The sequence below is a fragment of the Castor canadensis genome, chromosome 11 (assembly GCF_047511655.1).
Source record: "Castor canadensis chromosome 11, mCasCan1.hap1v2, whole genome shotgun sequence".
Taxonomy (NCBI): domain Eukaryota; kingdom Metazoa; phylum Chordata; class Mammalia; order Rodentia; family Castoridae; genus Castor; species Castor canadensis.
The window spans coordinates 124,625,991-124,651,958 of record NC_133396.1 but is presented as its reverse complement, the minus strand read 5'-3'; the positions used below and the strand labels follow the sequence as shown (position 1 = coordinate 124,651,958).

General features: G+C 47.8%; 1 protein-coding gene across 1 annotated transcript in view; it reads right to left on the bottom strand.

Moving 5' to 3' along the window:
* Plxna2 (plexin A2) overlaps positions 1-12,183 on the bottom strand; it is a 203,066-nt gene extending 190,883 nt beyond the window's left edge. The window contains exon 1 of the mRNA XM_074048431.1: positions 12,045-12,183. The gene's annotated coding sequence lies outside the window, so the exon portion shown is untranslated. The remainder of the gene's footprint in view (positions 1-12,044) is intronic.
* Between the last annotated feature and the right edge of the window lie 13,785 nt (positions 12,184-25,968).

The window sequence follows — 25,968 nt, the reverse complement described above, 5'->3', positions numbered from 1 at the left end:
ATTGTCCTAAGAATGTGCCCCTCCTGAAAGCTTATGAGGCCACGTGACCTCAGCATCACCACTTTAAGGTGAGGACTTGGATATATTCTCTGATTAAGTTACGGGATGAGGAAGTAGACCTTGGACTCAGGGCTCCAGGAGTTAAACACAATACTTGCTTCTCTGCTGCCTGGAGTTTCAGGTGCTACCAATTGGCATCACACCTTTTGCAGAAGTCATCCTATATTTCCAGGTAGGCAATGGTGTGTTTAGAGTTGGGGATAGCCTGTTACCCATCTTTGGGAATGGAGGTGGGGTATAAAAAGCTGCTACTCAGAGTTGAGCTCTTGTGGACCCCTGTGAAAGTTAACAGAGAAAGGCCTGGGGCTGAAAGCTGCTGACCAGCCATGGAATGGCTGGCTCTTGCCCAGCTCTGGCTGGTGGGAGGGACGGTAGGGGAAGGCTGAGGCCTGGAGACAGCCCCATGGGCTTGCACAGGTGGTGGCAGGTGGAAAGAATCCAGAAGCTTGAATTTATAAAGAGCGGGACTAGTGTGCCAAAGTTCCCCTCCTCGATCTGTCCTTATCTGTGGCCAGAAAGCTCACTGCCATCTCCCTTCTGAAGACCACTCCATTGCCACAGTCTCTGCAGCCAGGCTGAGATGCAAGTGGCTCCTACCTGCCTCCATGGGGCTTTTGTCCCCACACCACCTTCTCTCAGCTGTCAGCTTGCTGCTCTTCAATCCCAACCGTGGCATATCACTGATTAATTCAAGGCTGTTTAATAACCCTTCTATTTCGATGAAACAAGCTGTCTTGTTTTCTTTATTTTTAACACTGACTTTCGTTTCTTTGCTAAGCATCTTACTGTCATTTAAATTTCTCTGTCTCCAACCAAGCTGATAATAGACTGGAGTGAGCAGCTGCTTCGGTCCTGTTTATGACAATGATTAGAAGTTAGAACTGTGCAAGCAAAGAATTGACCAGATTTCAGTTCACCGGGTCTGCCCCTGCTTGGAGAGTCAGTGCTAATTTTAACATGATTAGGAGAACTCTGGCTCCAGGGGAGACCAGGGCTAATCCTGTCCCAGTCTTCCTGGCACCCTGCTCTCAGGCCAGCCATGGGGGCCAAAGTGTGAGAACCAACTCTGCTCACTTGGAAATTAAGATCAGTAGCCACAGATCTTAATGTTACCTGACACTCCACTTCATTTTACTTTGATGGGATGGGGGTGGGGGGGGAGCAGCAGGGTGCTGGGGATTGAACTCAGGGCTTCCCACTTGCTAGGGAGGCACTCTTTCACTTGAGTCATGCCCCAGCCCTTTTTTGCCCTAGTTATTTCTCAGGTAGGGACTTCATTTTTTGCTTCAGACTGAGATCGTCTTACTTATGGGCTCCCATATAGCTGGGACAACAGGTGAGTGCCACCATGCCTGGCTTTGTTGTTGTTGTTGTTGAAATGGGTATGTCCCAACTTTTTGCCAAGCTGGCCTTAAACCTTGATCCTCTGGATCTCTATCTCCTGTGTAGCTGGGATTACAGATATGAGCCACTGTGCCCAGACTCTACTTCACTTCTCAACAACCTTTTCTTCCAGTGAATTTACTGAGCAGCAAAGACAGAGGCTCTGGCTTGGAGGGCTTGAAGTGGGTGGGGCTGCCAGCAATCATCTATTTCTGCTCCCCATTAAAAATCCTTACTTGAGACCTGGTCATCTTCCAACCTCTATTTGAATTCTCCAAGTGATGTAGAGCTCAGTCCCTTCCAGGGAAGGACAGCTCTAGTCCATCTCTCTTTTCTGCCCTCCTACAATACTTACATAGAACTTGTATGACCTGGATTTGTGTACACAGCCTTTTTTTCTTGCTACCTTGTCAACTCCTCAAGAAGCAGGACAGTGACTTTACTTCCACCCATCATACTTGGGTCATAAGCATTTGTTCAATCATATTAACATATATGGCAGCAAATTCAAAGCCCTCGCAAATAATATACTTTCTTCTACCTGGACTGGCTTCTAGTGAAGCTTTCCATTTTTTCTCTATTTGAATAAATGTTTTGCCCCTTCTTACCCACAAGTCAGAGATGGTTGCATCCTCAGGAGTAAGGGTCCCCCTTTTTCCTTGAGGCGCCCAAGGACTTCACAGCTGATGGAAAGTTTTGACAACAAGGCTGGAGATATGCAGCAGAAGCCAGTCAAGAGGCCTGGACAAGGCCCCTGGATCCCAGTTCCCCTCTCTTGCCCTCTGGGACGGGTGTGGCTGCCTGGGAAAGCTCACAGGTGCATGGTGCATAAACCCTGGTGGCCTGACACCCCCTGCCTCTGGCTTCCCACAGCTTTGTGAGAGTCGGGAGTTCTTGGCCTGCGCCTCCCAGCCAGCACAGTCTGCAGGCAGCTGCTTGGGTCATTGTCTCAGCCTCTTCAAGTTGTGAATGCTGAGTCTATAGAGACTGAAACACAAACAGTGCCCACAGTGCCTCTTGGGGAGGGAGGGGCAGCTTGGCCTTGCCAGGGCCATTGACTGTGCAAATAGCAAGGCTCGCTGGAGATGGATGTAGGAAAGCTGGTTGGAGCTATTGAATAGAGGGGGGCCTTTCTCCACCACACTGCCCAGCGCCAGGACGGGCAGAGGGTGTGTGCTAAAGGCCAGCAGATGGGCAGAGAAGGGGCGAGGTGAGTTCTCCTGAGGATACGCCTTCACACCATGAGCTGCAGTGTGTGTTTGCCAAAACCCAAGGAACAGAGAGATGGGCACGGGGCACAGGGTGAGGGAGCAAGCAACTGGAAAGGGAAAGTGGCTAAGTGGGCAGATCAAGAGAATGTGCTGGATAAGACTGTGGCAAACAAACCTCCTAGCAATTGGAGAGCAGTGAAAGATGACTTGCTGTGTGACGCAGGGCCAATCCACTTACCCAGTTTGGATTTGGGTTTCATGGCTATTATTTGGGCTATGGGTAAGAGCTGCTATCAAATACTCAGAAACATTTAGCAAGTACTACATAGAATACCTGTTTCTTTTGTAATTCAAACTGTTTTTTTTTAAATATGTAGAGAAGAAAATTAAAGCATCTTGTCACTCCTCTCTCCTCTATTTCTGCAGCAGGTTCTGAGATAGTGCTGTCAAATGCAAAAGGCTCTCTCTTCTCATGGCCAGCTTCCCAAGCTCTGTACTTGAAATGTGGGACAAGACCCTTTCTTCTCCAGCTGTGAGGGCCATGAGAGAGCTTATTGGTTAAGTAACAGATGAGTGATGCTTCTCCCCAGACATCTTGCTGTGGCTTGACCAATAATCAGCACTGGCCAGGGATCCAGCCTTTGAGCCCCAGGGCCCTGCCTGGGCCCCTGCTAAAGCTTCTTAGGCTGTGTCTGCCCCATGCCTGCCCCTGCTCCCAGGTGCTCTCTCCACAGGGGAGTAGCAAGCCTTATTGCAACCTGGCAGCCCAGACCCATGAGATCTGCCCCTTCTTCTGCCAGTGGCGATGGGAAATAGCACTGTCAACTTAGCAGCTCTGGGATGATGTTACTCATCTTTGCTCTCAGAGCTGAGGGCACCAGAAGCCAGGCATAGCAAATTCAGAATTCAAATTCCAACTCCTATGTTTAAACACTGACCTGTCCTTGCCTGAGGCCTCATTGCCAAGGCTACCATGGGCTTTCTAGTCTCCACTGAGTCTCCAGCCCACACATTTCTTTTTTTTTAGAAAAAAAGAAAAATTCTAAATAAATTGAGAGAGAGAGAGAGAGAGAGAGAGAGAGAGAGAGAGAAGAGAATTGAAATAAACCCCTAGCTTAACCTACTCTGCTCTAGATTTTAGAATAGTTTTCCACGTTTTGTAGCTATTAGTGTTTTTGTAACTCCCTTAACCCTTAACATCTTCCTCTGCCTGGCTCTAGAAACAAAGGCAAATGGAGGTGCTTGAACAGTCAGGAAAACCATTCCTTCCCATTGTACAGATGGAGAAACTGAGACCCTGGGTCAGAGGTAGGAGCCAGTTCTGCCAGTGTTCATGGCTCCCTCCTGTGATCAGGAAGCAAATGGAGGGTAGCACTGATCACCAGGTGAGAAATCTCTCAGGAAGAGGAGAGAGTGTAAGTGTGAAGGGAAGCTCTTTGTTCCTGTGAGGCAGGAGCCTGTTTGACACCAGGCTCTTCCTGACCATCTGTCTGACCCTCTTAGGAGGGCTCCGACCCCCTGCTTATTCAGATCAGTCTAAGTCCTTAGGCCTAGATACCTGAAGGACTTGACACCCTGGGGTCAGGCCAAGTGGTGTGGTAGACAAGAACTGTGTTCACCTCCATCCAGATAAACCTCAGGGGGAGTCTGCCTTACAGAAACCCTTGCACATGTTAGGGAGGTGCAGGGAAGGGGTCAGCCTTCTACTCAGAAGGCTGTGGGATCCAGCACCCACCAACTTGGAGCAGAGGCCCAAGGGGAGCAATGCTGACTCAGGAGGGGTCTCCTGCCTATAGATGGGGAAGGGGCCTGGGTTCCACTGAGAACGCTGTTCTCTGCAAAGTTCACAAAAATAGATTCTTCTCCCTCAGGTACCTGTGTTCTTTAGGAGAAAAAATTATGGGAAGCCAGGGGAGCAGCCAGGGGAGGTGGGAGGTCAAAGGTCAACGTAATATTTACCCAACCCAGCTGAGGCCTTTCGCTTTTATGAAGCAGGAAACCACTTCAAAGCGGCAACATCCCCTCTTGCCACTTCTCACTGCCCGTTGGTCCTTTTGCCTCTCCAGGCAGGCAGGGCATTTTACATACCCCTTCCTGAACCTTCCACCCTCTCTCCCTTAAAGACATAAGCCCTCTGCCTGCCTCCTGCTCAGAGAGGTTAAGTAACTTGTCCATAGTCACAAGAGCAGTTGTAACCTGTGACTTCTCTTGGCATTTCGAGCTGTCCCTGGAGTGCTCTCGTGTAATCTGAGAGTGAATTGTGCACATTTTGGGACTTGTGGGAGGCACTGTGGTTATAGTACGTCATCTGAAGCCCCAACTTCACCAGCAGAGCAGAGACAGGAACTCAGGACAGCACGGCCCTGGACTAGTGGTTCCCCACAGTTGTGGAGGTGGCAAACTCCTCTTCAAAATATCACCCCATACACCCACAAATACCCACAAAGTTCTTGACAGTGTGGAATTGTAAGAGTTGCACGGGCCTCTTGAACACCAGGCCTGTGCCCTGGCTCTGGGCATCCCCATGCAAGGGTCAAGTGTCCCTATGACCTTCCTGACATGGCTCCCCCAACCTCCATCTAATTCCCAAGGTGCAGGGAGAGCACCACCTTCCATTATGGGATTCGAGGATGCTTTTAATGTGAGTGGAGATCAGCCTCCTTTTAACCTCCTTCCATTAGTCCTCCTTGGCCTTCTTCCTAGAAAAAGATTCTAAAAGGGTGGGTCTTCCTCTGGGTGGCAAACATATGGCTGATGTGCCCAGAGTGGGCTCCCCTATTTAGCCAGGGTGTGGGGATAAAATCTGCCTTTTTTCTCTCAGTTCTTATTCTTTTAGTAAGTTCATTCAGATAAGAGTGGGTGAGTAACAGTAGGACACTAGACACTTCAATGTGAGTCGGGATGACTAATGACATTTCCTAATGAACCACACTGGCATCCACACTGCCAGCTCCTCTGGGGACACTGGGAGGGATGCAATTTACAGAGAATGCAACATGAAAACTGGAGATCTGGCTCTAGGATACTGACTAATAGGATACTATTAGTCAGTATCCTAACAACTCCAGGGTAATCAGCTTAAAATCTGCAGAGGAGAGCCGGGCACCAGTGGCTCATGCCTGTAATCCTAGCTACTCAGGAGGCAGAGATCAGGAGGAGCACAGTTTGAAACCAGCCCATGCAAATAGTTCTCCAGACCCTATCTTGAAAAAAACCCACCACAAAAAAGAGCTGGTGGAATGGCTGAAGGTGTAGGCCCTGCGTTCAATCAAGCCTCAGCACAAAAAACAAAAAACAAAAAACTGCAGAGGAGAATGAAGGAAAACTGGGTAGGGGTATGCTGAGGGGCTGAGGTATAGGAGAGCATGCAATAGTCACTCTTGACTGGAAACTGAAATTCTCAGGCACTTCTCAGTCTCTTTCTGAGAAATCTCCACCATGCATGGACTTGGAGCAGAAGCTTGGAGGAGCTTTCTGCCTTCATTTCCTCTGAACCCCAGTACACTGTCAACTCCATTCTGCCTTCAGCTAACAGTATTTAGGAGTTCATGTCTTATGGATTCTTTCCTTCCCTCTCAGTATTCTCAAATTCCTTGAAGATACAAGTTATTACTCTTTCATTCTGTGCTAGGAGATACTACATTCTTGGCACTACCTACATGATGGATCCCTATTTATTTAAACTTAAATGGATTCCAATTTCTGCTTTCAGTGTCTTTCTATTTGGTTCAGTGCAAGGGACAAGAACGGTAGTGTAACAGTTCAAATATTCAGGTAAAGTGGGAGGGGTGTGCAGCAATTCTCCTCAGCCCTCCCTCTTCTATCCCTACACAACCCAACAAGAAGCTCAGATTGTAAGGGAAGCTGTTTAAATACAGAACAGAAAGCCTGAGAAGTGCTGGGCCACCTTTATCAGAAACTGCTACCCTCCCAAAGCCTCAAAGAAAGTGTGTGTGTGTGTGTGTGTGTGTGTGTGTGTGTGTGTACGTGTTGGGGGGTCACAGAGGGGAGAGAATCATTCACCAGTTGTTCACTCTGAGCCCCAGGACCCCTCCTTCTCTTCCTTCTGAAAGACAAGTTGAACTTTCCAAGGGCAGCTCCATTGCCTTTTATCTCTCATCCTGAAAGTAATTTTAGCCAAGGAAAAGCAGGATTAAACTTTCATAACACGATACATTTATCTTGTTTTTCTTCTTTCTTTCCTCTGTCCTCCCTCACCCTCACTCTTGACCCTAGGTAAATTTGAGCCAAAGGGAAACTGAGATTAAATATCAAGGGATGGTATCAAATCTGAAGAGACGTTGCTCTCTGGCCCTTTCCCATCCTAAAACTTCAACATTTTTCCATTCCCTGTTAGACAGTTATTATCTCCTTAGATGAGAGAAACCTCTGAACTCTGAACTCTGTTTCTCTCTCCTCTCTCTCTCAATATTGTCCTCTGCTGAAATGAAAGGGGGAATTAGAATTCAAAGAAAGGCTCCCACAAAGAATATGAAGACAAAGATTAAATCAGTGATACAACATTGACATGCGTTTAGTTCTTGAAAGGTCTTTTTTTTTAAAGTCTCTGGAGTAGTATTGCCACTACCTCAGAGTGTTTTGAAAAACCCTCTTTTAGGGAGTTAGAAGAAGAGAAGGCATGTGAATGTGACTGGGGAATGGGCCAAAAACTTCTCTTGCTGATAAAGGTAAGAGCCTCTCAGTGGGCCGGCCAGGGACTGGACTGCCTGCACCCTTCCCCAGCCATGTCCTGTGGGGCAGCCCTCTTGGAGCTGTTCACACAGTTCCAACCATGCTGCGTAATGCAGCAGTTGCCTTCCTATCCTCCACAACCAGACAGAGGCTCAGAGGTCCTACCACCCTAGGATCTACCAGTTGTGGCCTCTGGGTAGTGACAGCTGGGAGTTTCTAATATATCTCGTCTATTTTTTCCTCTTAAAAAAGAAGCACAAAAGCCACTGTTTTGGGCCAAACCTGGTTTTCAAGAGTCCCCTCTAGTGGAGATAACCTGCTACTTCGGCTTCTCGGTGAGCCCAGAGCCTCCCCTAGCCTGGGCGGCTGAGAAGTGCCTCTGCTGTGTTCGCTTGCTCTCCCTATGTGCTCTCTGCTTTTGCTTTCAGCTACTTCTGCCTCATCACACTGTCAGTCTCCCATCTTTATCTTCCCTCTCTGTCGCCTTTCCTGTTGCTGCTTATCAGTGACCGAGTCTACATCTTGACTTGTCTTTCCACGTGTACCTTCACGTCTGCATCTTGACTGCATCTTTGGTCCACATGCTGCTTTTATTGGCAGTTCAGGACTACAGCACTGACCCACTAGAATGTTTCGGTAGGGCCTCTGATCAAATGGTCTGACCTCACAGAGCCAAAACAGGGACTGTGAGCCAGAGAATCACAGGGAATCAAGCTTTCCTAGGGGAGAATGGAGCTCCCTCCACCATCCCATCCCATCCCCACTCCCAAGCAAACTTAGGCTTGGTGGGTTTATCTATTTCTTTTTTTTTTTTTTTGCTTAAGCTCAGGGCTCCTGCTTTGGAGACCTGTGTGAAACCAGCTAGCTCCCCTCTCAATATTCTCCCCACCACCCTGCCTGCTCCCCAGTCCCTGACCTGCACTCTGCCATGCAAACAACGAGTAATGCCAGGGTAAAGGGGCAGATCATGGAGGAGAGTGCCAGTGCAGGCGAAGAAGGACAGAAAAGGCTAGTGGGGTCTAGGAACTGGGCCTGTGGCTGGGAGACAGGGAGACAAGAACAGAGCAAATAATCTGCTGAAGCAAGAGTGGACCAGAGGAGAGCACCTGCTGATAGTCTGGGTTTCCCAGAGATATCTTTCCTCCCAAGCAGGAGATAAGGCCAGGACAGGGTAGGAGGTTAATGGTTAATCAACTGCAAGAGCAAGGAACTTTCTTGCACTGTTCAGGCTGGAATGTAAGCCTTTGCTTACAGCCCTCCACCCTCCCTTCCTCCTCTCTCCTTCCACTCTTACCTAGTAGGGACCTGTTCCCCAACAAAGAACTTTCTCGCCTCTATTTCTGCCCTTGAATTCCAGATGGAGCAGTGTGGAGCTAGATAAAGAGGTTCCATATGCCCAAATGCCAGGGAATGGAGCCCAACAGAGCCTGAGGGCTGAGCAGAGGAGAAAGAGGTGGCCCCTTCCTACCAGCCATCCCTCCCAGGCACCTTGGGACCAGCTGTTTGACCCTGGAAGGAATTGCATTTCTTTCTGTCTCCATAGATCTCACCTTTAGAAATGACCAAAAAAAGAAGTGGACACCCACCCACCCCTCATTTACTCTAATCGGGCATGAAATCTTTGTTACTAAGTGAAAAAACTGTTTCCCATAAGGGAATCGGTTCCATTCATCATTGTTTGAACTGAACATATGTGATGGGGAGAAACACAATATTCACATAGAATGAATTGATAACAGACTGCCCCTGGGGGAAAGGGGGAGTGATGGGGTATAATGTGCACATGAGCTGTAAAACTCCAACACCTCAAAGTCTGTTTCTACCAGTTTCCCTATGGACAGTCCTGAATTATTTCTAGTTAACAGACTGTAACACAATGCTCCAGTCTCTTTATGATCAAAATGGGGGTGGGGAGGGGGGCTTGGCTCCACGCTCGCCTCTCCATTTGCCATGATGGACAGAAGTATATTGTGCCGTGGTCTGTGTATGCAGAGACAGCTGTGTGGCAATGCAGGAAGACAGCTGGGGGGGTTGCTGGAGACAGGAATTGACCCCCCCCACACCACTAAATCCTTTATCTTTTCCAGGCAATCACGGAAAGCAAGGTAGGAGAGAAATTATAACCATCCCCCCATGGTGCCAACTTCAGCACCAGAAACATTTCATAGTATCTGAACTGGTGAGTTTAGTGCTACCAGCTGCCACCTCATATGTTCAGCCATGTCACTGGTTTATCCTCCTGCTTCTGTGTCTCCTTGTAACGTGCCCATGAAATAAAGATTATTTGTAAATGGGGAAAGACCTAGGAGAGGGTTTTCTTTCTAACCTCATTTTGAGCACAGACTCCTGCAAAACAGATGGTGAACTTTTACATTCACTACATCTGCAGCTTTTGATGGTCAAGAGAGTTGGAGGGCAAATGTTCCCTGGCACCCTGGAGACAGGCAGAGTTATTCAGGCCAGCTCTGATGGTGGGGGGGGGCACCAACCTGGAATGACATGGTTTTGGGTGATGGTCATGCAATGTCAGTATTTGCTTTTCTTTTAGACTTGGGCTGAAAGGTCAGTCAGTTCCCCTGCTGCTTGAATCCAGATTGCAAGGGTCCCCTGTCCTTATGCTGTCAAAGAGAGGAGCTAGCTGGGGTTCCTTTGCTAGATTTGTGGTCCCTGGGCAGAGGAGCCTCTGGTCCCTTCCACTTTGGGTCTTCTTGCTCTTCAGCAGCATGTCCCCTGCACATCCTTCAAAATGCCATCTCCATTTAGCTGTTTTGCAAGCCAGTTGGCCCCCCTTCTAACGCAATTTGCTGAGGACACTAAGGGGGCAGAGAGGGCAGTCTGCATTACCTTCCTTTAATCAGCAGGTCCCTGAAGAGGGTTAACAGTGGGACAGAAGGAACCTGCTCCTTTATGTTATGCTGGCTGGTGGCAGCAGAGGCAAATTCTGGGCTAGGGGTGCTGGTGCTGGAAGTAAACAGGAATGATGCCAGGTGGAAGACAGAAAAACAACCTCTCAGAGTATCCTGACAGATTCCACTCTGTTTCCTTGGTTTCCCACCCTCTCTTTACTTCCCACCCCCCAGCCACCAAGGAGAGATTACAGGTAATTATTTCAAATAGTGCTCTGTGAGGAGAGGGGGAAGTTAATGAATTCTTTTTTCTTTTTGCCTGGAGGTCAGGGGGGAAGGGCTGTGAGCAACTCCTGGAGTTTTCTGGGGTGATTGCACAAAAGTTGCACATTTCAATTAGGAATGGCTGAATTTCTCCAGCCAGGGTTAGCTCTTCTGGGGACAGACTCTGTGGCTCAGTTGAAGGCCCCAGCATCCACAGACATCCCAGAGGGAAGAGTGAAGTTTCAAGGTCTGGGAAAGAAGCCCGGTCAAGACAGGAGCCTGCTATTATGTAGGAAGGCAGAAAGTTGAATTGACTCCCACTCCAAAAGCGTCCAGCCCAGCCCACCTCAGATACTCATCAAGGCAAACCTTGTCCACTCTGCTGGTCAATTGAAGGGGGTGGATATGCCTCAAAATGTCTATAGATTTCTCCAGCCAATGGGCTCCTATGCCACTGCCTCCAGCCACAGCTGGCAGCCCCACTCCCCAAACCGATCCTACTTTTGTCTCTTGCACACTGGCAACTGGTGTGCTAAGATTCCCGAGGATCTTGGATTTCTACAGAACTGATCATATTGCCTTTGCCCATCTCATGGATCTCATTCCCAGACCCATAGTGGACCTAGAACCCCGTTTTCTTCTCCCCCATTATCTGTCAGTACTGAGCTGAGAAGAGTTTCAGCAGGTAGCTCCTCCTAGGGCAAGGGTCATGCCAAACAGGTGGACATTTTTCAGTGGCCTAGCGTGGAAGTTTCTCCATATACACCAAGATTAGCGTTTATAGAGACTACCTGTGGGATGGATAATGGATAAAAAGGGCTAGAATTTTCTAAGGTCCCCACATCACTTGTGGGGTGGAGCAAAAAAGGAGCACATGGAGGGAAATAGTCTCAAACGGATTATAAGGAGCATCACGGACCCTGGGCAAACTCCCAGTTCAACCCCCAGTCTTTTTCAAATCGGGGTTGCGCCTCAGCTGGATACTACACCTTTGGGGGGTTGGGGAGTGGGCACGGAACATTTTCCCCACTCAGTGCCTTGGAATCGCTCTCAGAGCCTTCAAGACCCCGCGCAAATGATGCATTCCCCTTTCCTGATTCCAAGTCCTCTGGTCCATTAGAACAGCCATCGGCCACCAGGGACTTCTGCACCGGAGTAAACGCCCCCAAATCAATCGCTGGCCACAGTGGCCTTGGGCTGTCTTGTTCCTGCTACAGAGGCCCTCTCTGGGCTCCAGGTCTCTGGACAGCCTAGCCAACCCCAGTGGTCCCCAAAGCCGCAGAGTGCCGGCAGGTGCGTGGTGGAAGCGCGCGGCGGAGCACTGTCGCCGTCCGCAGCGGGTGGCTGGGTTGCCGGTGGCTGGGTTGCCGGTGGCCGGCCGCGAAGCCTGAGGCGGGAGGCGGCGGCTGCTAGTCCACCGGCACTCGCGCGCACGCCGCGTTCCGGCCAGCATAAGTGGCCGAGTCCACACGGGGACTCGTTCGCTGCAGCCGAGCCGGGTGCCTGGGGCCGGGACCCCAAAGAGCCGAGCGCGGGAGGAGCCACCAGGGATGTGCGCGCGTTTGGGGAGAGGGCTGAGGGCGCTTACCCAGCTGGGCGACGTCTGTCTGTCTGTTCTTCTGTCCCTGCTCCGTCCGCCTCGGCTGCCGGCTGCTGAGGGCTGCGAGTGCCTCTCTCCCTGGTCCGCAGCTCGAAATCACGGGGACAGCCAAATCCACATGGAGTCCAAATTCATTAAAATCCACGTCAAGCCACCAGCCACTTATCTGTATTCCTGAAGTGGCCCCTCGATCTCCGGTCCGCACGCCCCTCCGTCCTCCGTCGCCCCGCAGCAGCCCCGCCGGGTGCTGCTGCCGGCTTACTGGAGGCACCCGGAGGCGCCGAGGGGGCGTGTGGGGGTGGCTGGCGGTGTCTCTCCTGGGGAAGAAGCAGAGCCCCGGCTGTCTTCAGATTTTTCCAGCGCGACTTTCCGGGCTCCTCTGACATCAGCAATCGCGGCGCTTCCTTCCCTTCTTGCTCCCCGGTTCGTTCACAGTCCCATTTCCTCCGGGAACCTGGCTTTGGAGATCTATTTCGAGGTTTGCTCTGCTCGCTCCAGCGCTGGCACTCTCTATGGCTCCCAGGCTCGCGGGGTCTCTCGCTGGATCGCTCGCCCTCCCGGCTGAAAGATTCCCAGCAACTGCGCTCCGCCACCCTCCCGCTCCAGTCTGGCGCGGACGCCGCTCCGCCCGGCAGCTCCGGCTCCCGCGGTGGCGGTGGCGGCGGCGGCGGCGGCGGAGCCCTTAGCGCCGGCCTCCCTATATTACCATGCAGCTCATTATCATAGAGGCCGCGCGTTAACCCCCTCCGTGCCGCCCGCGCCCGCCCGGGCTGGGGCCGCGCCCGCCGTTGGCACCGCCCGCAACCAGCCCCCTGCCCCCTCCCCGGCCCGTGCGACTTCCTCCTCCGCAAGCTGTCAACAAAGGCGAATCACGTTGGGCATCGGGTGGCCACTCCGCTGCCACCCTTGGGTCCAGCACAGCCGGGACCCACCGGCCACCTTAAGTGGTCAAGGGGGCAATGAAAATGCTGCCAGGGCCTGGGAATTCAGGTCGAGGCCTGGAGAACCAGCTGGCTTAGTCCTGGGAGGAAGGATTTTTTTGGGGAGGTGGGGAGGTGGGGGGTGAGAAGCTCAGAACGCAAGGCAGAGTGGGCGAGGGCAGTGAGCACAGGGGCTCCCCTTCCTTAACATCACCTGTCACCACTCACATTTATACACCTCTGGCTCTCTCTTCATCTTTGAGTGAAGGGTGAGTGCGGAGGAACCTGCCTTGTTTGATGAGGTTGAGACGGGGTCTCAGAATTTGTGGGAGCAAATTCTCTCTTCTCATGATTTTCAGAAAGCCAACAAGCTGTCAAATGAGGTTTGAAGTTGTGGTTAATTATTATTTTTACAATGGAAGATGTGGCTTGCTCTGCACCTCCAGCGCCCGGCTGTTAAGGATCCTGGACGTCTGTCAAGTCCTGACTGGGATGGGAGCGGTGAGGACCAGAGGGGCGCTTTCTTTACCTAGACCCAGGGAACCAGCCTCGCAGGGCAATCTGGAGAGGTGGCAGCTAAGAGGTTAAGATAACTTATTTTAATAACCTAAAATGGGAGGTTTCTGATTCTGGATGACAGTGGCTCTCGACAGCCACGGATTCTGCGCCATTTAGTGTCGGTATCTCCGCAGCCTCTGGACTTGGCTTTCCTACAGGGGCCTGCGAGCTAGATCCCAGCGAGTTCGCAGGTTCTGTGTAGTCCCTGCTCGCGCTTAGAGCACATGCGAGTTTTCTCAACACGTCCAAGTAGTCGGATAAGCTTCCTCTAGTGCCCTCTCGTGGCCACACTCCTCAGTGGTGTAAGCAGAAAAAACAATGATCACACACAAAAAATCACTGCCGGAACCTTCAATCAGTTGCGAGGGCCTTACAAAAAAAGAAATCTTGACTCTCACCAACCATCTCAAATGATTCTCCATTCAGTGCAGGATTGGAGAATCTAGGTCTACTCCAAAGAGCTTCTTTAAAATTTTTGAAGAAGTTAGTTAATTTTCCAAAAGTTCTTCCATGTATTTAATTAGCTTAAATGTGAGTCCTGTAACTTTCATTGACTATTCCTAACTTTGTCCTGTGGAGCCACAAAGAATCTAACCTGTCTTTTCTGATCTGCATGTGTTCTTTCCTTTGAACCTCTCTAGCATTTATTGTTGGTAGCCCTCCAAGCAGTTATCATATTTATGCTATACTATTATTTATTGCTTTATATAAGTAGATCTTGCCTCCCCACGCACACAACCTTGTTATCCTCTTATCTCTGAGTACACTGAATGTAAGCCACAATTGATTAAGGAAATGATTTGAAGAAGATGCTTGAAGTTTCTGGAACATTTTCCCCATTTGTTCAATGCATGGTACATCCGTCTGGCCAGCTGCCTGTAAGACCATCCATGGTTGCGTTGGAAGTATCTAACTGAAACTGAAAATCAGGACCCTTCTTTTGTAAACCAAGTGTGTGTGACTCTAGGAGCAGTCCTATCTCTTCCCCATGCCTCAATTATATCAAATCTTAAGAAGATTATACACAGCTTAAATAATTTTCAGATACTGCTCCCCACCCCTCTGATGCAGAAATAAATCCTAGAGTAAATAGCAAGGAAGCATAAAATGAAAGACTCCTCCACTCATCCCATCCCTCATCCCCATGCTTCCTTCCCTTCCCAAATAAAGGGAGAGAAAGGGAGGAGGAAGAGAGAAAGGCAGCACACAGTGAGAGCACACTACAGCAGGGCGGCGCAATGCCACCCTGTTTCCACATTGCCAATGAGCAGTATCTGAGATCTGAGTCCCGGAATTGTGGGAGTGTGTAAGGACAGCACAGAGATGGGAAGAACACAGTTCTGACCTATAGGGAGGTACCCTGGATGAAGTACCTTTATCTTCCCCGGATCTCAGTTTTCTGTCTGTAAAATGAGAATTTCTACCTTCAATCTTCAGACAGCTGGAGGAGTTAAGATAGATGTATGTAAATAAAAGTGTTTGGAGTGTTAATAGTATCGTTAAAATGTAAAGTTTGTTGCTACTTTTAGTCCTAATAGGCTAGAACAAATACGGATCTTATTAATTAAGCATACAATTATTTATATTTTGGGAAGTTTTAAAAAAACAGTTCAGGTTCATTGGTTTGTTTGTATTTAGATGTGACATCCTTTGAGGCAAGGCAATATCCAGGAGCCTCTAGCATTTAAAGGGGCTCAGATAAGCCCATCCCGTTGATCATTGGGCATTCATTCATTCACCCACAAATATTTACTAAGTGCAACTTTACTATATTTATTTCTTCAATAGAACTGTATATTGCACATTATCTTTTCAGAACATTAACAAATTTTCACTGATACACAATAATTGTACATATTTAGGGGTATGATGTATTTCATTATATACAATGTATAATGGTTACATTGGGGTAATTAGCATATCATCACTTCAAACATTTACCATGTGTTTGTTGGAAAGATTCAAAGTCCTCTCTTCTAGTTATTTTGAAATACACACTGAATTATTGTTAACTAGAGTAACCCTACTGTGCTATAGAACTGAACTTAATCCTCCTGTCTAACTGTAATATTGCATCTGAGCACCAAGTTCTTTCTATCCCTGTCTCACTTCTCTTCCCAGGCTCCAGTAACCACTATTCTGCTCTGGACTACGAGGACATCAATTTCTTTGAGTGAGAAAATGCAGCTTGTTTCTGTGCTTGACTTTAATTCACTTCATATAGTATCCTCCAGGCTCATGAATTGTTGCCAAAAATGACAGAAAGTCATTCTTTTTTAGTGGCTGAATAGTATTCCATTGTTCAGCACATACTTTTCTTTAAAAGCACACCAAAAAGCCTAACTGACTTCCCAGCTCCAGACTATGCTTTTCTGGGAACTCAAGTTTTCTTGTATCTGGCCTTCTGGTATTTGTCATTCTGTCCAGATGATGTCAGACCCACAACCTCTGGGGGCTGAGCAATCTTCTGCCAGTGCCTTGTAGCTCATTCCCCTTTCTATCAGGAGAGACAGCCACAGCCTGACACAGCCTTGACCAAGAAGCAGGTTTTTAATAAATTATCTTTCAGATCAATAAATGAACGAATGGGGAAATATTTGTATGATGCAAATCTTGATCTTTGGAAAACTGTAGCCAGCTCCACGGGCTTCTTATACATCCGCCCCAACATGGTGCAGCACTCCTAGAGCCTCACCTTTGGAAGGTCATTTGTGGTGCTGCACTGTCATTCCTGGCCTCAAGCCTCTCTTCTTTCCTTGTTACTAGATGGGTGACTTAGGTAAGAGCATAAAAGCAGTAGGAGAGAGCAAACGAGCATTCTAGAATGGAGCTGCATTTTTCCAGTGGGAAATGAAGATTTCTGGGAAAGGCAGATCGACTGAGCAATTCTGCCTGCGTTCCCAGGCCAGGAGTGGGTCTCTTCACATCCTGGCAAGCCAGCCCTTACACTTGGGGAGCATGGGCTCAAGTGGGCGACTAGCCCATCCTCAGGGGAAGTTCTCTGTGTTACAGCAGCAGCTTCGGCCCCACAAATAGATGCCAGTATGGTAGCCTCTTGAATCACGGGAGGTATTTTTGGTGCTGGAAGCCGGCCATACCTTGGCAGGCTTTCAACAGAAAGTCTGCTCCTTTTAGAGGTGGGGGTGGCAAGCATCAGCATTTAGCATGAGAATGCTGCCTGAGAAGTGTGTGCATGCATACATTTAGGGTGCCTGGATGGGTGGGGGCTGGGCTTGGGAGATGTATACCTGGACCCCTGGTGGGAGATGAGAGGCTTCTGCTTGCCAGGATTGATGGCACATCACCTGTTCCCAGGCTTGTATCTGGCTCCCTAAGCTGAGACCCCTCTTGCCACCACCAACTTCAGCTATCTCTGCTCTAAGATGCATGTCATCTTTCACTTGCTTCTTTTCTGATCCTGGATTTGCTACAATGAGAGGCAGGGCCATGTTCCCCTTGTGGGTGAGCCTTTTTGTCTTCCCAGCTCTACCTCACCTTCACCTTGCAGTCATTGTCAGGCAGCCACGGCAGCAGCAGAAGTAGCAGCCTCTCCACCCCCTGCATTGTTGGGAACAAAAGCATCGGTCTGACAGGCCAGACTGGAGTGTGTGGGCCAAGTCCCATGAATGGAAGCAAGAGACTCCTGGGTGGCCAAAGTGGTAGGCCTCTGCCCAGGCAACAGGGCCCAGGGCCCAGGACACAGGAGCAGGGTACCTGCTCTGGTATTCTCAGCACCATTCATAAAGACATCACCTCTTTTCTCCTCCCCTCTTCTCCCTTCACAAATCTCACTTTTCTGTGTACTTTAAACAGTAGCAAATCTGTTAAGGCTCCAAATCAAACATGGTAAGATTTTATTCCTTTCTTACTAAACCTTCCACCACCACAACTTATGTCTCTGTATACTGTACCCTTTGTCCCAACCTCCCTCACTCCCTCCATCTATGTGTTCCTCTGGGGGAAGAATATTCTCTGTGAAACCTGGGCAAGTGCATCCCAAATCTTCTTAAACAAGGCCCTGGGACAGTTTGGAAGGCTCTGTATTTGCCAGGTCAGAGGCTACTCTGGATTGGGGAGAATGGACTACTGCACTTTGGGAGTGGAAGACAAAGGCTGGGTGAAGGCTAAAGCTCAGGGCTCTTTTGCTTCTTTTCTGTGCCTGGCACTGAGGATCTGGAGAAGAGTCTTGCACTCTCTTATTTTTGAAAATATTCTTCCAAAAGGAGACACTACCCATTTGGTCAAGTCATCTCTGGCTAACTGTCTTGGTGCCTCAGTTTACTCATTTATAAAGTGGAAATAGTATCCCTTTCCTTGTATTTCTTGTAAGAATTCACAAGATTCAGACAAGATACTGATAGTGAAAGGACTTCCCACACTGACAAGCCTTTAATATACGAAAGGAGATGTAATCTTAAGATCTGGAAGTTCCATCCAGAGGCAAACCTACTTCCCATTTATTGCAGTGGACTTTATTCTCTTGCTTGGTTTTCTATGGAATACTAAATATCTCTTTGCGTATGGGTGACTGCATTGTCCACCATCACCTTGATTCTTCCTTCTCTCTCACTCTTCCAGGTGAAAATATTACAAAGCAAAGAGATTCAGATGAGCAATGTTCCCATATGGAAGAACAAAGCACATCCCTGTTGGAGGGGCAGTGCATCTGCCCTTCCATACCCTCCCAGTTAGAAAGAGAAGAGAGGGCAGCCGAAGAGCCTTGGCAAACATGCCTCAGTTATACAGGAAGTAGAATAGCACTGTCCTCACTGATGAAGATGTATTAGGATTTGTACTTTTGGGGTCTTTCTCTGCTTAGCAGCTGTCACCATCCAGACGGCCCATAATGTTGTAAAGTCACTGTCCTCCCTGACTTTGAGTCCAGCCTGGGTAAGAACTTCAGTGGAAGCTGGGCTCCAGGGCTATCTGAAGGCTCATGGACCCACGGACCTTTGGGGTGAGGGTAAGACTGGACAAACCAATACCTTTGATTGATCCTTTTGAGATCAGAAACTCTCAAATCTGTCAGGAAGTGATTGTTTCTTTCAAGGTTCTTTATTTAAAATGATGCCTTCCTTTCAGTTAGTTGCCAATAATTATCATAATCCACCGTAATGGTAACTGTTAGTAAGAACTGAGTGGCCGCCCAATGGCTCTCATAGTGCTTGGCGACATACCCATATAATTCCTGAGCCTCACAACTCTAACCATACAAGGTCAACATTACCGCCTCATTGCACAGATGCAGAACCAATGATCAGAATATCAAAGAGTGGTCCCACAGTCACCTGGGTAGTGTGTGACATGGTCATAATATCACATGCTACCCACTTTCTCCAGTTCTGCGTCTGAGGAGGAGAAAGTGATGCAAATTAGAAGTCCATATTTGAAAGCCCAGAAATAGGATGCCCAGGGTCGCACCTCTCTTATCATTCAGCCAGCCAGTGACCTGGAGCCCTGCAACAGAAGGGCTGCAGAAGATTGAACCTAAGTAACCATAAAGAATCAGAGCTTCTGTTCCACTGAGGGTCAGAGGTGTCATTTTGCCTTACAAAGGAGAGCATGTTATAATCGTTACCACGATTATTATAAACAATCATACTAATGAGCTCCATTCTCCCCTATTTTATAGGGCGGGTATGTTTAACAATGCGAGATGTCCCCAAGGAGAGAAATTGCCAACACATGCAAATCTCCACTAGCTTATGTCACCTTTGCCCCTTACAACACCACAGACGTGGCCACGCCTGCTTTCCAAAATAATGGGATAATTGGGTACACTGTGTAGCACCCCCACCCCTTAGACAGAGCATGCCAGCCAGTCTTTGCCCAAATCCATGGGGAGCCGGGTGAGCAAAACGCCCATGTCTGACTTCTCCATGACTGCATCGATGCCTTACAAACCCCAGCAGAATTGAACTCACGGCTCCTCCTAATTAGGGGAGAAAGAAAGACAGGAATGATAGCAGAAGAATTTCTTCCTGCCTCTAAGAAAGCTCTTCTGGGACAGACCATTAAGTTCTTCCTCTCTTTGCCCCCAGCCTCCAGTTTCTCCTTCCTGACTGATATCTGAAGTACCTAACCCGGTGCCAGGCCCTCCCTGGGACTGGAGGCCCATGTGTGATGAGAATGATGAGCAGGGGGCTGATATGAACAGCTCCACTCTGCTCCAGGGACCTGTCTCCGGTCTGCTGTGAGGCAGTGCAGAGCAGCAGCCCAGGAGGAGTCTGGGAGGCCTCAAGCCAGACAGGTGGGCAACTGGCAGAGGACCTGTGGGGGTGGCTGGAGAGGAGGCTGGCAGAGAGTAAAGTCCATCACCCATGTAAAAATAAATAAACACTCTGCTTAAGTAACCCAAATACCCTGACATCCAGGTGCAAAGCATGGTGCCCACTTGTATGCTGTAAGTTCAGGACACAGTGTGAATTATTAGAGTCTAAAAAGAAAAATCCAGAAAAGGCACATGTTCTTGGAGGTCAGAGACCAACTGCACCATCAATAACATCATGAAACAATGAATAGCCACTTTAATATTGTTCTCCACAGTCTGAATTTCTAGAAAGAAAGATCCATGCTTAGGTTTTCTCTCCTAGTCAGTTAAATAATAAGTTCACGAATTTTCCTTTTGTGAAATACTCTCTTGGTAGAAGACAGGGAAGAGAAATACCATCAAGAGAAATTCTATTTCTATCCTTCATTTGTGGCTTCTCCCCTTTTTCTGACTGGAGCTATCACATTGTTTTTTTTTTCTGGAATGACTTGTTTTGACTCAAAATCAACACTGGAAGGAAAAGGAGTGTTCTTTCCATTTAAAAACAAAAGAAGACGTTGGAAAACCCTAGCGTGGCAATCGGGAGACTTTGATCCTGATTCTGCTACTCCCTAACTGTGTGACCTTACACAAGTCACCTCTTTTCCTTTGGTCCTAAAAAGCAGGAATTAGCTTCCACATTCCCTCTCCCCCACCCTCCCACATCCCACTCCCAAGCTTCACTCCTAGGATGGCCATGTGGCCACTTCAACTGTCTCTTTGGGGAACCAAGAAAGGATTCTAAATACTAAAAAGGTTTCTTTACATGCCCAAGAAAGCTCAGTGCCTAAAACATGGACAAAGGAGTGCAGCAGTCCAGGGACAAAGCAGAGAAAGAGGATTTTGTCTTTGAATTGTCTCAAGTTGGATGATTTCTCTCTGCCTGCTTTGATAAACGCTCCTGTGCAGGGCACTGGTGTTATGAATCTTTCTGAGTCATGAGTGGCTATGTTCCTTTCGATCCATTCTGCCGGCAATATTTCCTGATGTTTCAAAGGCCACGGGTATGGGATGATCTCTTAGTATGTACTTACCTTCTTCTCCCTCCCCGCCACCCCACTTCTGGCTCCAGCCACCTCTCTCTCCTGTGGAATTCCTACTTTCAAGTTGTTGCGTAAAAGTCCTATGATAATGAAATCCTCCCTGCTGGCTACCTTCCAGGGTGCAGGAGCCCAGCTCCTGGCCTCCTGGAGAAGGAAGCAGGAAGTCTATGTGGTCTTTCTAGGACATCAACTCCCCCTGGTGGAGTGACAGGGAACTTTACTGGCTTCCGAAAAGCTGGGCAGACTGGCAGCCGTCCTCCTCCTCCGCAGTTGTCAGTGAAGCTAATAATTATTAGTCTCTGTTAATCACGACAATGGAAGAATTGCAGGCCGTTATTTTGAAATGATCAGCTTCAGTCAATGACTACTTATGACAGCAAAGGGGGAGCATCAGCTCCGGGGAGCCTCCATGTAAATGGAGAGTTGAATGAAAGATCAGGAATAATGGAACATGTATTTAGTTCCATTTTCCTGCCTTAAAGGGCCCTGTCAGAGTAATTTCCCCTTCGGTGCACTATACCTCTCCATTATTTACAATATCTTCTGGTGAGAATAAAACAAGACAGGACCCCTCCTCCTCACCTCCTACTCCCTGCCTCGCCCTCCCCTCTCCCCGCCTCCCATCAATTGTGTCTCTTTCTGGAGTTTGGCAAACACAGCTACTTCCTCCTGCTGTGCTTTCAGTGGAGCTGAAATGAATGTGGCTCTAGTTATTTTTTTCCCTTAATCATTCTTTTTCTTTTTTGCTGGAGAGCATTTTCACGAAGTACAATCACAGAGGAACAGAATGTCCTGATGTTTGGGTGAGCAGCATGCATTTCTTTTCTTCTTTCTTCCCTTGAATAAAAATAACACCCCAAACCATGATATCACAGAACTGAAGGCCATCATTCAAGGTTTTTCATGATTTTGCTCTACCCTCTGTACCCAGTCTTATTTCTCACAGTCCCCTCCCTCCTTCCCACCCCAGTTAAGTCCTTGGAAAAAACTAACTTCATTTTGTCCTCCAAACGTCTGTCCAAGTTACTCCTGCAGTCTGGAAGGTAGCCCGCTCCTGCCTGCCTCTCTCACTTCCCATAGCTGTCCACTGCTTGAACTTGACTTTCTCAAGGCTATCTCTCTTAAGATACCTTTTCCAACTTAGGTTCATGGCACTTTATGTTCATCCAGTGTGTAAGAATTTGGACCTAGTTCCCAGAAGGCGCTTAATAAATATTTGCTGAATGGTTTTCACTAGTCACTACTATTGACTTTCTTTATAAAGACATTTTAGAAAGTAAGGATGCTCAGAGAAGTCAAGTGGCTTGTAGAGCACATGTCCAGTAAGCGGCAGAGAAGTTACTGGAACTCAGACATTTTAATTTCAAGTCCAGCACCCTTTGCCCTTTGCTAACCTATGCTCACACTGTCATCCCCCCCTGGCTTTTTTTGCTTGGTAGTGTGCTTAACTTTGGGACTTCATTTTTTTCTCCTCTTACTCACTAGATTACAAATTCTTTAAGGAGAGAGACTGTACCTTATGTGTCTCTTACTTTTTTCCTCTGGAGTGAAAGTTGTGAGTTAATCCTCTGAAATCACTCTCCAACTCAGATTTCTCCAGTCCATCAAATCTGGTAAAAACCTCACAGAGCCTAACTTTGGAAGGTCTTGGTTCTGACCCTGGAACTGCTGTGGGATTGGGATGGTAAAATTTTCCTTACACAGAGACCAACAATGCAGTTAATGCAGGAGGGAAATTATTTCCTTTTTGACATTAGCCATGCCTTAGGTTTCACTGCTGCTCCCCACACCTTGGCCTTATGTAAACACAGTATTTTTCTCTCTCTCTCTTTTCTGCGGACCAATGAGCAGCCAAAAGACCCTTTGATAGAAGAATGTGACAAATCACTGCAGTGTCTATGTCTGCCTCATCCGAAGACCTGTGAATCACCTGTGTGCTTTAGATGAGTTTTAAAGTCAAAAGAACACTTGCTTCTCTTAATGCAACAATTATAGTTAGTGGTTAATATTAATAATTAATGCAATAATAGGCACAGCAAGTTGTCATTGGCCAAGCTGTCAGTACTTTGAATCAGATTGCTGGTTTCAGAGCTGGTTTCATTCCTGGCTCTGGGGCTTCTTCCATGTGGCCTCAGCAAAGCTACTCAACTTCTGTCTAACTTCAGTCTTCTCAGTTGTAAAACAGGGATAGAAAGTGGACACCATACAGTTGTTATGAAATTTAGATGGGGTTTGGAAACCGCACTGTCTAGCACATACAACTTGCAGGGCAGTTATTCTATGACAGTTACTATTCTGTCGCTAAGTGTGGTGTGACCTTGGGGAAAGTCAGGTAGCCTCATTTCCCTTCACTACAATAAGAAACTTTGCACTATTATAGTTTCCTCCTCCTCTTCCTCTTCTTCCTTCTTCTTTTCCCATACTGGGGTTTGAACTCAGGCCCTTGTGCTTGGTGGACAGGCACTCTATCACTTGGGCCATATTCCCATTTGCTTTAGTTATTTTTCAGGTAGGGTCTTGCTTCCTGAGTAGTTGGCATCACAGGTTCACACCATCATATCTGGCTTGTTGGTTAAGATGGAAGCTTACCAAATCTTTTCCCTTTCAGGCTTTGAAACTTGTTCTGCCTTATATCCAACTCCTGAGTAACTGGGATCAGAGTAGTGAACTACCATACCTGACCATAATTTCCATGTTCTTTATAATAAGTTATTAAATTCTTAGCCCTCACCTGAAACAATGCACAATGATTATTAGGAAACAACTTCTTATTTCCAGTTCTAACACAAATGCCTTGTTCCTTCCCCTCATGCTGCAAATCTTCCATGCTGCAAATGAGGAAACTGAGGCTTAGAAGGTTAAGTGCCTTGCCCAGGATGATGCAATTAACAAATGTTAGAGCCAGAATTGAAACAAGGTCTGTTTACTCCCAGCCCTGTGTTCTGTTCGTGGTGATGTATAGCCTCTCTGCAAGTCTGCATACTCCTTGTTCTCTGAGCATATGGTGTCTCTGCTTTGGGCCCCTGGTTTCCCTAGAGGAGGAGCGTGGTGCACACCCTTAGGAACATTGCTATTGCCTCTGAAGGATCTGTCACAGGTAACTCAGACTAGGAGGACACAGTGACATTGAGACTGAGTTCCTCCTGTCTCTCCTCCCCTGCCCTGGGAGAGCTTGCCTCTAACGCCATTGGTGTGTGGATTAGATTTTCTAATTGTTCAGGGTTGAATGGAGCTCCTGAGTCAGGAATCCCACTTGATAACCCAGGGGACTGGGGTCTGATTTCTGCCCCAGGATCAAGCACAAAGTGTGCAGCAATTCTTTGTGGGAGGAGGGGGAAAAGAGTCCACATGTAAGAGAACCTTTCTTGAGGAAACAGGGTCTGGTGGAGGCTTTTCCTAAAGGGCCTGCTGAGGCTCTCATCCTCCCTACCTCACATTCCCAGCCACACTTCCCTCTCTCTCATGATAGCTCTGTGTGGGAATCAGGCTAGGAAGGTGTTTCTGTATAAACTCCCAGCAAAGAATCCCCACAAATTTGAACTACAGATCATGTTGGTGGGAAATGCCCAGCCAGGGCCACCAGTCTCACCCTGTATTTTAGTTCCTAGGGCTACTAGAGCAACTGACCACAAACTGGGCAGCTTAAAAAACCAGAACTTTATTCTCCCATAGTTCTGGAATCCAGAAGCCAGAAATCAAGTTTTAGCAGAGTCATGCTCTCTCTGAAGGTTCTAGGAAGAAACTCTTCCTTGCCTTTTCTGGTGGGTGTCCAGAGTCTTTTGTATTCTTTGCCTGTACCTAAATTTCTGCCTTTGTCTCTACGGGGATATCTTCCCTGTGTGTGTGTGTGTGTGTGTGTGTGTGTGTGTGTGTTCACATACGTTCTTATCAGGACACCAGTCATTAGATTCAGGATACATCCTAATCCAGTGTGATTTCATATTGATTATATCTGCAAAGATCCTGGTTTCAAGTAAGTTCACATTCCGAGGTACCATGGATAAGAACACATATACATTTTGGGGGGACACATTTAATCCTGTCACAACCTCCATAAGAATGTGTTCTACACAGCTCAGCAAGTGGTCTTTCTTTATCTCCTTGGATACCAACTTACAGCTTTTAAAGAATCTAAAATATATTACCAATAACTGAATACTGTTAAAGTTTTATAGTCATCTTAGCCTGGAAGATTCTTAAATTCTAGCATGTTTTTCCTTTGAACCTTGTTTCAGTAAATGCAATGATTTCTCTGAAAGCCTTGAGCAGAAGGCTTTTCTCCACCACCAACCTCTTTCCTGATAGAAATACAGTGAGCAGCTGGGCAGCCCCATTCTCCATCACAGTTTTGTGTGCATCCCAGTGAGAGAAAGAGACCCAGAATTATCACAATAAAATACTCACGATTAGCATCCCTATAGGGCTCTTTGCCTTCAAAGTCTTTCAGCCTCCTTCTTAGGCAGGCACACATTCATGTTCACCAGCATGCCTGCCCACCCCCTCTGGTTTCCTTCATTCCTCATAGCCTTGGCCTTGTGGCCTGAATAATTTTTTTTCCTCCTGCTTCACACTGTGGAATCCAGGGATGATAGAGGGAGCCCTAGAGAGAACATTGAAACAGGTGATTATATATGTGTGTGTGGTATGTTATGTGCATGTGTGCATGTGTGTATACATGTGTATGTGTGTGTGTGGTGTATGTGTTCTGCCTGTTATTAAAAGCAGTCTGTTGGGTTTAATTGATGCGTTCAATTACCATGATGACTCCCTCCCTGGAGCTTTCCAAAATAGCCAGATGTACCAAGGAGACCACCTCCAGTCTTTGCCTTTGGTTCACACTGTGGCAGGGACACAGCAAATGGTGAGGATTATGTGGAGCTGTACAATGGAAGAAAAACCTAAGCCTTACTTCTATAGAGCCCAGATGCCATCTCTGTCCACCAGGACACCAATTAGACTATCTCTGGCCCATCGAGTCCTGGGGATAAAAGTGAAAAGACAGACTTGGAAGAAGCCAATTGTACTGCTACTTCTGAGGACCCCCTACTCCCAGCCATCTTACTCACCCACTGCCTCTTTTC